This window comes from Pezoporus occidentalis, unplaced genomic scaffold, assembly GCF_034315485.1.
Source record: "Pezoporus occidentalis ecotype Australia unplaced genomic scaffold, CSIRO_AGI_Poc_V1 ctg18, whole genome shotgun sequence".
Lineage (NCBI taxonomy): Eukaryota > Metazoa > Chordata > Aves > Psittaciformes > Psittacidae > Pezoporus > Pezoporus occidentalis.
The window spans coordinates 4,519,340-4,527,621 of NW_026913640.1; the positions used below are offsets into that span (position 1 = coordinate 4,519,340).

The window sequence follows — 8,282 nt, forward strand, 5'->3', positions numbered from 1 at the left end:
AAGACTATGACAGCTGCCAGCATTCAGCAGGCTCAGGCTTCACAGCTGTACCCCCGTTTTAGTAGTCAACCCCCAATACGGCTGAACATAACTGCTACATAATGTTCATGCCTCAGCTTTGACCCTGTGACAGCAGAGAAGCACAGGCTGCAGTGCTGGACATCTGCAGAAAGTCCCAGAGCTTCTGTCAGATCAGTGGAAAGCATCCTCATCCAAAGTGCACATCACTCACTGCCCCTAACTGCTCTGCTCCCTTTTGCCCATATTCTGATAGGGAAAAGCCTTCAAGAAATTCTTGCCTTTAGTGGGGATTTAACACTAATTCAAGTAGTATTTTCACCAGACTGAGCCCTGGACAATTTCTGCCCCGTCTTTCTGTTTCTACTCCATCACATGGTACCCGGAAGGTCTGAGTTCCACCTAGCATCCAGACCATGACAGTATAACTGGTGACCTCTCTGGATGAGACACATTCCATGGGAGTTCCCAGCAGGAGCCAAGCTGCAAAATCCACCTTGTTCAGCAGGGACACATTTATCTAAAGCTCTTATCCAGTCTCTCTATCAAGCAAATTATTATCATCTGCATTATTAGATATGGAAAACACTGATGTCCTCTGGGCACAAGCAAATACAAAGAAACATGCTGTCTGAGAGGCAGGTGATTAACGTTGTGAGTTCTGACTTACTGTTAACTCAATAAGAAAAAGTTGTCCTTCTGGGAGAACCTTCCATACAGTCCATCCAGACACAGCTGTGTGAGGAGCAAGGCCATAAATGTATCAAGGTTTAGATTTGGCCTGGTTTTAACACTTGGCAAATTTGCTTTAGGAAAAGAAAACACAAACCAACCAACAGAAGAAAAAACCCAAGAACAAAGAGAGAAGCCCAACAGCACTTTGAGAATGTTTTTAGTCTATTTTTCCCACAAAATGGTCTTTTCTTACTTGAGCATCAAAGCTCATGTTTTGAGGTCTACTGAGCACAGGATCATAGCTGGTATTTAAGGATGGTATTTAATGCTAAGCGTCCACTAATCTTCTGAGGAGGAAACTCTGTCACCTAAAAGTGGTTATGGAATTAAATCAAAGGAGGAATATTGTCCAAGCAGAGTCCAGCACTGTGATTGTGAAGAAAGGACCTGTGCATGGACATACGACAGCAGGACTCCCAGTCATCCTCCCACAGCAGGCACTGATCCTTCGCTTTCTTCTAACTGTTTTATAGCCTGCAGCTTGCTTTTGATTTACAAGGGACAGTAAAAGCAGATGAGCCCACTCTGAGATCTGCTCCAACTTGCACATACACACTTCCCTGCTTTCAAAGACTTCCCAAAGGTGGCTTCAGTTCAGCAGGACTCTCATGTTAAAGGGGATAGGAATAAGGCTGCTTAGTGCTAAAAACCCCCATAGGAGGAGTTTATGCCAGCGGATTTCCAAGCTGGCTGACCCAAGCTCCCAGCCCACACCCATGTGTTGGCCAGGTCAAGGGCTGAGCTGCCAATGCCTTCACTTCCTCCTCATCCTGCTCTTTGCTTTCCACCTCTTTGCTGCTGCTCAGCGCCTCTCACCATATCCTCATCCCTGCTTTGCACTCCTGCTCTGCCCCTTGCAATTCTTGCCTGTCCCTGGCACCTCTTGGCACTGCAGGACCTGCTGGCAGCACCACTGGAAACCCAGCTCACTACTTCCTCTTGCCAAAGCTCACTCTAAAGTCATCCCTCACATATGAGAGGAGGGGAACAGGGCTTCACCCTTCTCTCTGCAAAAAGAAACATGACATCAACTCCAGGGCTTGCTAAGCTGATCTGGGAGTGTGTAGGGAGAAGACAGCTTTGCCAGAGAGAATCTGTTTGGTATGGCTGCCTGAAAATAATAACTGCAGGGTTTTGTGTTTTTGTCAGTGTAACATCGTTCCGAGCACTCTGCTTGAGGAAAAGCAGAGGAAATCAAAAAAGTATGAGGGACATGGAAGAAGACGTCCCTTGCCTTTACCACAGCATAGCAATACTTGTTAATAGAGTCCGACAGAGCAGAACCCCCTTGCAGGGGGAACATTGTCATTTCATACTCTCTGGCACTGGAGTAGCTGCAGGATGAAAGGAGGTTCTGGTAATAATTTTGCAAATTGGGGAATTGCCTTGGCAAGGGAGGGCTAAGGTGGGACCAAAATGATTCTGCAAACAGCTTCTGCCACAGCGACACATTAAATTGTTCCCTCCGTTTGATGGCTCTTGTGTCTCCTTCTTTTGCAGGATACACTGGGTCAAGTGAAGTTGGCAGCACTGGAAAACCCTGTCCACCTGGGAAAAAGATCAGTGCAAGACACCTCCATCATATCCCTATTCAAAACAGGGGATTTTCTCAAGTAGGCAAAAAAAAAAAGGGTGAGGGACAGACGTGCCTGCACTTGCTGTAACACCCAGTGTGGTCCGTGTTCTCCAGGCACAGGTACTTCAGCAGCTGCTGTCAGACCCCAGCCCTTCTGCTCACTGCATTGCTGTGTGACACCCACATCTTCCTGTCTGAGGGAGATAACCTTGCCACAGTGAGCCGTGAAGCTCATGAAAATGTGCAAAGCCAGCGAGCTTTTCCAGTTGAGCTGCGAGGCTTCCCGCACACTGAATCCCCTCCTCTGGAAATCTTGAGCAGCCAGTCAAAATAATCCTTCTGTAGGTTGCTTTCACACTGAAGGGGAAGGGACTGGGAACACAGATCTGTAAATAAGTGTTGGGATGCTCATCTCTCCTCTCATGCACTCTGCTCGGCACTCGGCTGCAAGGACTCCAGTGAAAGGGCATCTCCTAATAAAATAAAAGCTGCTTCTGTCACATCAGTCTGCTTCAGCATCCCTTCCAAGGCCTGACAAAACCCTAAGGAGAGCATGAACAGAGATGGAAATGTGAAGTGCAACACAAAGAAAAGGGCAGTGCTGCAGTGGTTTAAACGCTGTCTTCATTTTGCATGGCCAGGAGAATAACACTGTGGGAGCAGTCACAGTGCTGCCCGGGAAATCCCTCCTTCTCCACATTGCCCAGACTTCTTTGACTTCTTCCTTGCTATGTAGGGGACAACATCCTACATTTGTACAAATTCAGCTCAAAACGCAGTGCTTGAAGGCAGAGCCCAAAGTCCCTCAGGGCCCCGGCACAGCCTCCTCCTCATCCTTTGTGTGTCACCCACCACCCTACTCAATAAAGTTTGCCCTTACTGCTGACATCCCTGTGGCTGCGCTTCACCCTTGGGTTCATTTCTGCAGCCCCATGTAACAGAGTTTGTGTGTTTGCCTTCCCCAGAGTGGTTATTTGGGTTTATCTTCATTATAATTCAGTGGGGTGACCCTGGAGAGCTGCTGCAATGGAACAAGACCAATATGAATCTGAGCCCCCCCATCAGGACGCTGGAAAACAACACGGGCACATTTGGTGTTTCTCTGCCATTGGGAGATTGAAGAATTGAGCAGGGCCAAGACAGACCTTACTGAAGCTTTTTCAGCAATACCACCCCTCTCCTCCCCCCCAGTTTCCCAGGAAGTTATTGATGAGTATGGTTTGTGCAGTGTCCAGCGAGTGGCAAAGCCACCTCGTGGGGATTTCCTCTCTGTCATCCTTCCCTCCCTCGCTCCCAAGCAGCAGGTTCTCAGCAGCCACTGTGATACCATGAGGTGTCACCGTGGTGACAGCCACCAGACAGCCCAGGGAACAACCACCCTGTCACGGGTGGAGAACCACAGTCACAGGAGAGCTAAGGCTGGAAACGACCTCTGGATGTCATCTAGTCCAACCCCGCTGCTCAAGCAGAGCCACCTACAGCAAGCTGCACAGGTATTGATACACATTGATAAGGTCTCCCTGAGCCTTCTCCAGGCTGAAAAGTCCCAGCTCTCTCAGCCTTCTTTCACAGGAGATGCTCCAGTCCCTGCATCATCTCCACAGCCCTTCGCTAGAGCATTACCAGTAGTCTGTGTCTCTTCAGTACTGGAGAACCCAGAACCGGCCTCATCAGTGCTGAACAGGGGGGAAGGATCCCCTCCCCAGCCTGCTGGCAGTGCTTAGTGCAATGCAGCCCAGGACACCATTCGCTGCATTTGCCACAAAGGCCCATTGTTGGCTCATGTTCAACTTTCTGCCAAGCTGCTTTCCAGCTGAGAGCACCCAGCATGTACTGGTGCATGGGGTTTGTCCCCAGCTGCAGGACCTTGCACGTCTTGTTGAACTTCATGAGGAACCTGTCAGCCCATTTCTCCAATCCATCAAGGTCTCTCTGGGTGGCAGCATGACTCTTTGGTGTATCAGCCACTCCTCTGAGTTTGGTGCTGTCTGCAAACTTGCTGAGGATACACTCTTGCCCCATCATCCACATCATTAATGGAGATGTTGAGCAGCTTTGATCCCTGGCTACACCACTAGTTTACTGGTCTCCAACTACATCTAGGCACTGATGACCACCCTCTGGGCCCAACTGTTCAGTCAGTCTTCAATCCACCTCACCATCATCTTATCCAACCTCTACATACACACCTTCTCTGTGAGGATCTTACAAGAGACAGTGTCAAATGCCTTACTGAAGTCCAGGTAGACAATATCCACTGCCATCTTATCAGCTACCTGGCCAACCACTTCATCATGGAAGTTTATCAAGTTGGTAGAGCACAGCTTGCCTTGGTGAGGTCATGTTGACTACTGATCATTTCTTTGTCTCTGATGTGCCTGAAGACTGTTTCCAGGATTAGCTGATCCATCACCTTCCCAGGCATCAAAGTGAAGCTGACCAGCCTGAAGCTTCCTAGGTCACTCTTCTTGTCCTTCTTGAAGATGGGGGTGACATGTGCTTTCCCCCAGCCCTGGGGCTCTTCTCCCAGTTGCCATGATCAAATATGACTAATGACCTTGCAATGACATCCACCAGCTCCCTCAGCGCTTGTAGGTACTATGGCCAATGGATTTCTGTGGGTGCAGCTTTCCTTTCTCCTCTGTCTCTGAGACCTAGCATTCCTGAGGGCGAATCGCACTCCTTTGGCATGACTTGTTTTTCACAGCTCACGTTAGCTGCTGTTATCACCTTAACACCTTTTAGATGGCTGAAAATTGATTGCTTAATAATTCATTTATAGACTTTATAGAGCGGAAGCGAGACTGCCTGGGCAGCAGATTCCTGGGTCTTCCGCTCTGCTCCCCTTTGAGATGTTTCTTTCACACTGACTCATGTGTGTCAGTGCTTCCACTTTCCATTAGCTCTTGCAAACAATTACCAAAGGTCTTTGACCCCTGCGGGATGAATTTTGCCTTCCGTTCCTCTGGTCTCTGGTCACAACCAGTCTGCTCGGTACTGCTGGAAGAGACACCACGCCCGTCCCCGCAGCCGCGGCGCGCTGCAAGAACTGCAGGAGCACAATGGCAACTGCGCGGGTTTAACGCGGGCGACCCGGGGTGTGCGGCCATCACCAACCACTTGGGGGACAGCTCCGCGGAGTGTCTCTGTGGCGCAATCGGTTAGCGCGTTCGGCTGTTAACCGAAAGGTTGGTGGTTCGAGCCCACCCAGGGACGGCAGCTGACTCTTTTTCTTATGGTGTTCGGGTCTTTTTCCTCCCCCGCTGGGTCCGGCCCGCGCTGCCGCAGATCTCCGCCGAGCCCCCAGCCTCTGCCTCCGGCGGGAGGAGTCTCCCCTTGCTCCCTGCCGGCGGAGGGGAATCGGTGCCACGCCGCCACGCCCCTTGTGCTCGCTGAAAGGCGGCCGCAGAAACAGGTTACCCCAGTGGGAGTTTCCGTAGTGTAGTGGTTATCACGTTCGCCTAACACGCGAAAGGTCCCCGGTTCGAAACCGGGCGGAAACACCAGAACTTTTAGTCCTTTTTTTTGTCTTGGCGGACGTCAGTTTTCCTTGTTCCGGCATCAAAACGCGCACAGCGCGGAGGACATTACACATGGTGAGGCCTACACATGTCCCGGTGCAGGAGAACACAAACTGCCTTCCATGCCGGGGGAGGCAAGGGCTGGGCTGGGTGTTTTATAAGGCAGATTTGGCTCATTACCCTGCTCAAGCTTCTCCTCTGCAAGGAGGCTTTCCCCATCTGCGTGGAAGGATGACCTAAAGGAGGAGAAACGGTTCTCAGCAGAGGGGGTAAAGTTTCTGCAGTGCATATAAGGAAGATGGTGGGAAAACAGTCTGGGTTGTTCCTGTTTCAGGCTGAAGGGAAAGACTGAGATGGGACAAAAACTTCAAAACCAGTATGATTCCACCATCAAATTAATAGCATTGTCACTGCTTTTCCTGAACAGCCACAGGTGTAGAAGATATTTGGTACCAGGAACCACTTAAGTTTGGGCTGGAGATAATACCCCTTAAGGATAACATTTATGGTGCTGCAGCACAAAGCATTTAAAATCTTATCCTGCCCTGGCAAAGCCAGGCATGAAGGCACAGGGATATTCACTGGAATAAAGTGCTATATTAAGAAATTCAAATGCTCAACTTCTTTCTCACAGCCTTCTCTGTCACTTAAATCTCTTTCTCTGCTACACTGACAGAAAGAGTGAGCCAGTGAAAATAGGGATATAGAAAATAAAACAACCTACACAAAAGGTGGTTATGGTATGAAGAACTGTAAAACACTATTTAAAAGCTCAAACATGTATTTTATACATAAAAAATACTGGCCGCCCTCTCCTTAAGCCAACAAGGTTTGAGCATACACACTCCACTAAAAGAGGAATGTAAAATAACTTGGGGTTCTCCCACTCTTCAGCTCTCCACCTCTGGCAGCTGCATTGACAGGCTCTGCAACAGGACCAGAGCCCATTTCTGTACACAGGAGCAGGCAGATGCCTCCTCACCAGGTGCTCCCAAACCCCACCATGGCCATCAGAGAAGCCCCTTCTGACAGTCATTTACATAAAAGAGCAATACAGACCCATGTCCAGGGAGAAATATCTCCTGAGGGTTTCAGCTTCTCTAGGAAACACGAGCTGGAGGCATTCTGACCCCAGCAGGTCATCCAGACCTTCTTTCCACTCCGTTCCCAGCATTTGCTTTCTTAATGAGCCCCATGGCTTCACCACGCTTTCCTTTGCTGTGCAGCTCCAGCATCACCCTGTAAACATCTGCACTGTCTGCGCACAGCAATGCAAACTGCATCAGTCTTGGAACCCTGTTAACCTTATCCTCCCTCTTGCTCTGTCTGCACGCTCAGATCTCTGCTCAGGCTGTAACCTCTTCCATTCAGAGTCTGCATCCTGGTGGACTTTAAAGCATAGCACACACATAGAGCTGGATTATCTGCTCGGAATCTAATGTGCTTTGCCCTGAGCACAAAGATGCTACGTGGAGAACAGCAGCTGTTCAGCTTTGCAAAAGGAACAAATAGGATGCAACAGCTGTCATTGATACATTGTCAGGAAGGGAATTGTTATTTAAAGCAAGAACCAATGCTGGAAGAATAAACAGCAATAGCCAGCCATGTTATGAAAAACATAAAGATGAAAATCAGTTTTGTATTCAGCACCACAACAAATTTCTAGAGCAGTGCTCTAGTGGCTATACAGCTAAAACCCCATCCAGGCAGCTCCTTTGCAGATGGGCTGGTTCATTACAGGCAAGATGTGAGAGACAGTCCTTTTTCCCCCTGTACTCTTGTTTTAATATATCATTAAGTAGTAAGATCTGAATCAAAGTGCCAGAGCTGATTCTGAACTAAAATCTGTAAATCTGTGAGTAGCACAGTTGTGCCCTTCCCAAATCAGACGACAGAGACTGACATTATGTGATGCAAGAGGTGAAGACACCTGAAAATATCATCAAATGCTCAAAGCTATTGGGCTATTTACCCCGTAATGCTGATAAAACCATCAAAATACAGTGACTAACTTCTGCTCATTAATCATATTTGCTATATACCCACCTAGTGTACTTCTAATTAACAGAAAACTAATACAATACTTTGTGTTCTTTTTATGGCAAATAAAAAGCAGCATTTTAAGGCTAGTCTCAAAACAACAAGTCCAACCACTGAATGCCAAATGGTTTCTTTGGTGATGGGGTTTTCATTCACTCTCATCTGAATTCTCACTTGCACAGGTTCAGAGGTAGTAAAACATTTATGGAAACTGACAAAGCTGCACAGTATCATCTTTAGTGAGCTATTTCAGGAAAATAAAAGGCAGCAAAGAATTTGCAGCACTAACAGATTTAGTTTCATACTTACTTATCTCAGGGGCTATTTATTTGCTCTTGTATCTTCTATACATGTGTGTACCCACACTGTATCCATGCAGCTGCTGACTGAGG

At 48.2% G+C, this 8,282-nt stretch overlaps 2 non-coding genes across 2 annotated transcripts; both read left to right on the forward strand.

Moving 5' to 3' along the window:
• Nucleotides 1–5,471: 5,471 nt before the first annotated feature.
• TRNAN-GUU (transfer RNA asparagine (anticodon GUU)) lies at nt 5,472–5,545 on the forward strand. Its single transcript has one exon. It is a non-coding gene; the product is annotated as a tRNA-Asn (tRNA).
• A 214-nt stretch (nt 5,546–5,759) lies between these two features.
• TRNAV-AAC (transfer RNA valine (anticodon AAC)) lies at nt 5,760–5,832 on the forward strand. The gene has a single exon. It is a non-coding gene; the product is annotated as a tRNA-Val (tRNA).
• The last annotated feature ends 2,450 nt before the right edge of the window (nt 5,833–8,282 follow it).